General features: G+C 45.4%; 1 non-coding gene across 1 annotated transcript; it reads left to right on the plus strand.

Moving 5' to 3' along the window:
* Positions 1-6,106: 6,106 nt before the first annotated feature.
* On the plus strand, positions 6,107-6,179 carry trnak-cuu (transfer RNA lysine (anticodon CUU)). Its single transcript has one exon. It is a non-coding gene; the product is annotated as a tRNA-Lys (tRNA).
* The last annotated feature ends 259 nt before the right edge of the window (positions 6,180-6,438 follow it).

Raw genomic sequence — 6,438 nt, forward strand, 5'->3', positions numbered from 1 at the left:
CCCGCTATTGTGTCTCGTCAAGAAATGTGTCCTGAATGGGGACTGGGCTGCCACGTACAGGGCATGTCCTGAGGAAGTTAAACTATTTCACCGGCGCAGGGATGAACTCTCGATTCAGGCCGATTGCCTACTGTGGGGAAACTGCGTAGAAACCAGATGGGCAGAGAGGTGTTCATCAGAGAACTCCACAATGAGCACCCGGGCATTGTCATGAGGAAGGCAATTGCCAAGTCACACATTTGGTGTCCAGGGATAGACGCAGATCTGGAACTTTGTGTTCGCAGGTGCAACACGTTTGCCCAGCTGACTAATGCGCCAAGGGAAGCCCATCTTAGCCCCTGGTCCTGGCCCACCAAGCCTTGGGCACGCATACATGAGGACTACGCAGGTCCTTTCAAAAATGTTTTTGGTTGTAGTCGACGCCTACTCCATAAGAAACATAAGAAACATAAGAACTGGAAGAGGAGTAGGCCATCTTCCCCCTCGAGCATGCTCCGCCATTCAACAAGATCATGGCTGATCTGGCCGTGGACTCAGCTCCACTTACCCGCCCGTTCCCGTAACCCTTAATTCCCTTAGTGGTTAAACATCTATCTATCTGTGACTTGAATATATTCAATGAGCTAGCCTCAACTGCTTCCTTGGCAGATAATTCCACAGATTGACAAACCTCTGGGAGAAGAAATTCCTTCTCAACTCGGTATTAAATTGGCTCCCCCGTATTTTGAGGCTGTGCCTCCTAGTTCTCGTCTCCCCTACCAGTGGAAACAACCTCTCTGCCTCTATTTTGTCTATCCCTTTCATTATTTTAAATGTTTCTATGAGATCACCCCTCATCCTTCTGAACTCCTCCGACTAAATACCCAGTCTCCTCAAACTATCATCATAAGATAACCCCCTCATCTGCGGAACCAAGGAGTGAATCGTCTCTGTAACCCCTCCAATGCCAGTATATCCTTCCTTAAGTAAGGTGACCAAAACTGCACACAGTACTCCAGGTGCGGCCTCACCCATACCCTATACAGTTGCAGCAGGACCTCCCTGCTTTTGTACTACATCCCTCTCGGAATGAAGGCGAACATACCATTCACTTTCCTGATTACCTGCTGCACCTGCAAACTAACTTTTGGGGATTCATGCACAAGAACCCCCAGGTCCCTCTGCACCGCAGCATGTTGTAATTTCTCCCTATTCAAATAATATTCCCTTTTACTGTTTTTTTTCCCAAGGTGGATGACCTCACACTTTCCGACATTGTATTCCATCTGCCAAACCTTAGCCCATTCGCTTAACCTATCCAAATCGCTTTTCAGCCTCTCTGTGTCCTCTATACAACTCGCTTTCCCACTAATCTTTGTGTCATCTGCAAATTCTTTTACACTACACTTTGTCCCCTCTTCCAGGTCATCTATGTATATTGCATACAGTTGTGGTCCTAGCACCGATCCATGTGGCACACCACTAACCACCGATTTCCAACCTGAAAAGCACCTATTTATCCCGACTCTCTGCTTTCTGTTCGCCAGCCAAATCTCGATCCATGCTAATACATATCCTCTGACTCCGCGTACCTCTATCTTCGGACGTAACCTTTTGTGTGGTACCTCATCGAAAGCCTTTTGGAAATATAAATACACCACATCCATCGGTACACCTCTATCCACCATGCTCGTTATATCCTCAAAGAATTCCAGTAAATTAGTTAAACATGATTTCCCCTTCATGAATCCATGCTGTGTCTGCTTGAGTGCACTAAGCCTATCTCGATGTCCCGCTATTTCTTCCTTAATGATAGTTTCAAACGTTTTCCCCACGACAGATGTTAAACTACCCGGCCTATTGTTACCTGCCTTTTGTCTGCCCCCTTTTTTAAACAGAGGCGTAACATTAGCTGCTTTCCAATCCGCTGGTACCTCCCCAGAGTCCAGATAATTTTGGAAGATTATTACGAATGCATCTGCTATAACTTCCGCCATCTCTTTTAATACCCTGGGATGCATTTCATCAGGACCAGGGAACTTTTCTACCTTGAGTCCCATTAACCTGTCCAGCACTACCCGCCTAGTGATAGTGATTGTCTCAAGGTCCTCCCTTCCCACATTCCTGTGACCAGCAATTTCTGGCATGGTTTTTGTAATTTTCACTGTGAAGACCGAAGCAAAATAATTGTTTAAGATCTCAGCCATTTCCACATTTCCCATTATTAAATCCCCCTTCTCATCTTCTGAGGGACCAACATTTACTTTAGTCACTCTTTGCCATTTTATATATCGGTAAAAGATTTTAATATCTGTTTTTTATGTTTTGCGCAAGTTTAATTTCATAATCTATCTTTCCTTTCTTTATCGCTTTCTTAGTCATTGTTTGCTGTCGTTTAACATTTTCCCAATCTTCTTGTTTTCCACTAACCTTGGCCACCTTATACGCATTGGTTTTTAATTTGATACTCTCCTTTATTTCCTTGGTTATCCACGGCAGGTTATCCCTTCTCTTACTGCCCTTCTTTTTCACTGGAATATATTTTTGTTGTGCACTATGAAAGAGCTCCTTCAAAGTCCTCTGCTGTACCTCAATTGTGCCACCGTTTAGTCTGTGTTCCCAGTCTACTTTAGCCAACTCTGCCCTCATCCCACTGTAGTCCCCTTTGTTTTCGCATTGTGTGCTCGTTTGAGACATTACTTCCTCACCCTCAATCTATATTACAAATTCAACCAAACTGTGATCACTCATTCCGAGAGGATCTTTTACTAGGAGATTGTTTATTATTCCTGTCTCATTGCACAGGACCAGATCTAAGATAGCTTGCTCCCTTGTCGGTTCTGTAACATATTGTTCTCAGAAACAATCCTGTATGCATTCTATGAATTCCTCCTCCAGGCGACCCCGTGCGATTTGAATTGACCAATCAATATGTAGGTTAAAATCCCCCATGATTACTGCCGTTCCTTTTTCACATGCCTCCATTATTCCCTTGATTATTGCCCGCCCCACCGATAAACTAGGCCCACCAGTGACTTTTTCCCCTTACTGTCTCTAATCTCCACCCACAATGATTCAACATTTTGTTCATTAGAGCCAATATCATCTCTCACAACTGCCCTGATATCATCCTTTATTAACAGAGCTACCCCACCTCCTTTCCCTTCTTGTCTATCTTTCCGAATTGTCAGCTACCCCTGTATGTTTAATTCCCAGTCTTCGCCACCCTGCAACCACGTTTCTGTAATGGCCACCAAATCATACCTATTTGTCATGATTTGTGCCATCAACGCATTTACTTTATTTTGAATGCTGCGTGCATTTAGGTAAAGTATTTAATACTAGTATTTAATCCATGATTTTTAGTTTTGACCCCTCCTGCAGCCCCTTTATATTCATACATATTGTCCCTTCCTATCACCTTGTGGTTTACACTTACCCCAGTGCTACTCTGCTCTGTTGCCTCCTGCCTTTTGCATTCTTTCTTGGGGTCCTGTTTCTCTGCGCTCTCAACCACTCTAGCTCAGAGCCCTCTCCTGCGTTTCGAATACTCCTCGCATTGAGGCACCGAGCTTTCAGGCTTGCCTTTTTATTACACTTTGACCTTTTAGAATTTTGATGTACAGTGGCACTTTTTGGTTTTTGCCTTGGGTTTCTCTGCCCTCCACTTTTACTCATCTCCTTTCTGTCTTTTGAATCTGTCTCCATTTTGTTTCCCTCTGTCTCCCTGCATTGGTTCCCATCCCCCTGCCATATTAGTTTAACTCCTCCCCAACAGCACTAGCAAAGACTCTCCCCTAGGACTTTGGTTCCGGACCTTCCCAGGTGAAGACCGTCTGGTTTGTACTGGTCCCACCTCCCCCAGAACCGGTTCCAATGCCCCAGGAATTTGAATCCCTCCCTGCTGCACCACTGCTCCAGCCACGTATTCATCTGAGCTATCCTGCGATTTCTCCTCTGACTAGCACGTGGCATTGGTAGCAATCCCGAGATTACTACTTTTTAGGTCCTACGTTTTAATTTAGCTTCTAGCTCTTTAAATTCATCTCGTAGGACCTCATCCCTTTTTTTTACCTAAATCTTTGGTACCAATGTGCACCACTACAACTGGCTGATCACCCTCCATTTTCAGAATGTCCTGCACCCGCTCCAAGACATCCTTGACCCTTGCACCAGTGAGGCAACATACCATCCTGGAGTCTCGGTTGCGGCCGCAGAAACGCATATCTATTCACCTTACAATCGAATTCCCTATCACTATCGCTGTCCCACTCTTTTTCCTGCCCTTCTGTGCAGCAGAGCCAGCCATGGTGCCATGAACTTGGCTGCTGCTGCCCTCCCCTGATGAGTCATCCCCCTCAACAGTACTCGATGTGAGGCCAACGTGATATCCGCTACGCTGCAGCCCATCAAAGGGCGAGAAAGCACTGAATATAAAGGATGAGCTCACAAATATCAGGGGCAGTGCAGTCGAGTCAATGTAAATACTCCGTTCTTATTCAGCAGTGGCATGAATGGGAGTCAGACGCCACAAAGTTTAATTAAAGACACAAATACAAGCAACACTTGAAAATCTTTTCAGTGTAAAATTTATTTGAAATGCTGCTGCGTTGAATCTGAAAATACGCACGGTGGGATTTTATCTTCACTACTGATTATATTTTGTGTGCACGGTAGGAATAACCGGTGCTGTTAAATTTGATAAAAGTTGCACCAGATTCGTGGTGTCATCGGCAATAAAGATTTTGAACCAGAAAGCTACAATACCGTGAGTAAAATGGGATATGGTTTTCGAGTTAAGATGCAAAGCACAAGACAAATGATTGAAGTAAGGACTGTTCCTGAGTTAGCATTTGTTTGATTGTGCAAAAGAAGGTGAGGGGTTAATTTATGATGGTTTCCCGTGAAAGCAAAAGAAAAGTTTAAGAAGAAACTATACGGTGCTTGTCAGGTGAGCGCTGCTTCTAATACCTGGTGGGAATGGGCGGAGATTTTAAAGCCCCTTGTATTACAGAACCTTCATATAGACAAACATCTCCAGTTCACTGTGTGGGTCTGATGGAGCAACGGTAGTGTGTCTGACTTCAGATCCGAAGATTACGTGTTCAAATCACGTCGTAGTCACTTTGAGTGAGTTGATAGCCCTCCAGCAACAGGTGATGTGTGTGACCCTCGTCACAGCCCGTAGAGCAGAGAGTACTGAGTTACGGAGCTGCTCGATGTGAACCTCGACAAAACCACTGCTTCTGTGTCCAAACTGGGTTTCCTGATGGTCTCGTGGTTAGGATTTAGCGCTCTCACCGTCGCGGCCCCGGTTCGATTTGCGGTCAGGGAAATTGTACTTATAATTCAAAACCTTATAAAAAAATAGTTCATCTATTTTACACATCTTTATGCATCTCCTATGCAAAAAAAAAGAACCATTGATTTAAACACCATTAATTAATTCATAAAATTCTATTGTCATATGATATATTTTGCTCTGAGCAGATGAGGAGCTTTTGTGCCGATGCCATTGGGTTTAATTCTGGTAATCTGGTGCTGAAAGTTGAGATGTTTCCGCAGTGTACCGCAAATCATAGACACCATCAGAGGAAGTCTCTCGGGATCGAGGAGGACTTGCTTCCATCCAAAAGTGAGTCCTTTGATGGCTGAACAGTCCGGTAGGAGAGCCACAGACCCTGTTGCAGGTGGGACAGGCAGACGTCGAGGGAAGGGGTCGGTGGGACTGGTTTGCCGCGTGCTCCTTCCGCTGCCTGCGCTTGGTCTCTTCATGCTCCTTGCGTCAAGACCCAAAGAGCTCAACGCCCAACCGGATGGACTTTCTCCACCTCGCGCGGTCTTCTGCCAGGGTCTCCCAGGTGTCAGTGGTGATGTCGCACTTTACCAGGGAGACTTTGAGGGTGTCCTTGTAACGTTTCCGCTGTACTTCATTGGCTCGTTTACCCTGAAGGAGCTAATCATAAACACGTAAGGATTCGGGGCCGGAGTTGGCTATTCGTCCCCTCGAGCCTGGTCCACCATTCAAGAAGACCCTGGCAGTTTTTCAACAGCAAGATTCAACATCTGGGGCGGAGCCAACAGGCGCCTGACTGCAATGAGTGATAAAAACCTGCGTTGGGCAGAAGCCTGGCTAGCTCAGTCGGTAGAGCATGAGACTCTTAATCTCAGGGTCGTGGTTTCGAGCCCCACGTTGGGCGATTGTATTTCTTTTCATTTAATGTTGCTTTCATGGAAAACCTCTGAACGAAACGGCACAAAACAAAAATGTTCCTTTCAAAGTCATTGAACTCCGAAATTTCACCGCGCCACGAATCTCCTGAATCAGATGCCTCTAGTTTTGCCGACTCAATCCATGTCCCTTTGCAATGTTGTGCTCCCACCCACACTATGAAATGTGTCACTAACTTATCGAATAATGGAATGGTTACAGCACGGAAGGCCATTCGGACAATCGAG

The sequence above is a fragment of the Pristiophorus japonicus genome, unplaced genomic scaffold (assembly GCF_044704955.1).
Source record: "Pristiophorus japonicus isolate sPriJap1 unplaced genomic scaffold, sPriJap1.hap1 HAP1_SCAFFOLD_66, whole genome shotgun sequence".
NCBI classification, from domain to species: domain Eukaryota; kingdom Metazoa; phylum Chordata; class Chondrichthyes; family Pristiophoridae; genus Pristiophorus; species Pristiophorus japonicus.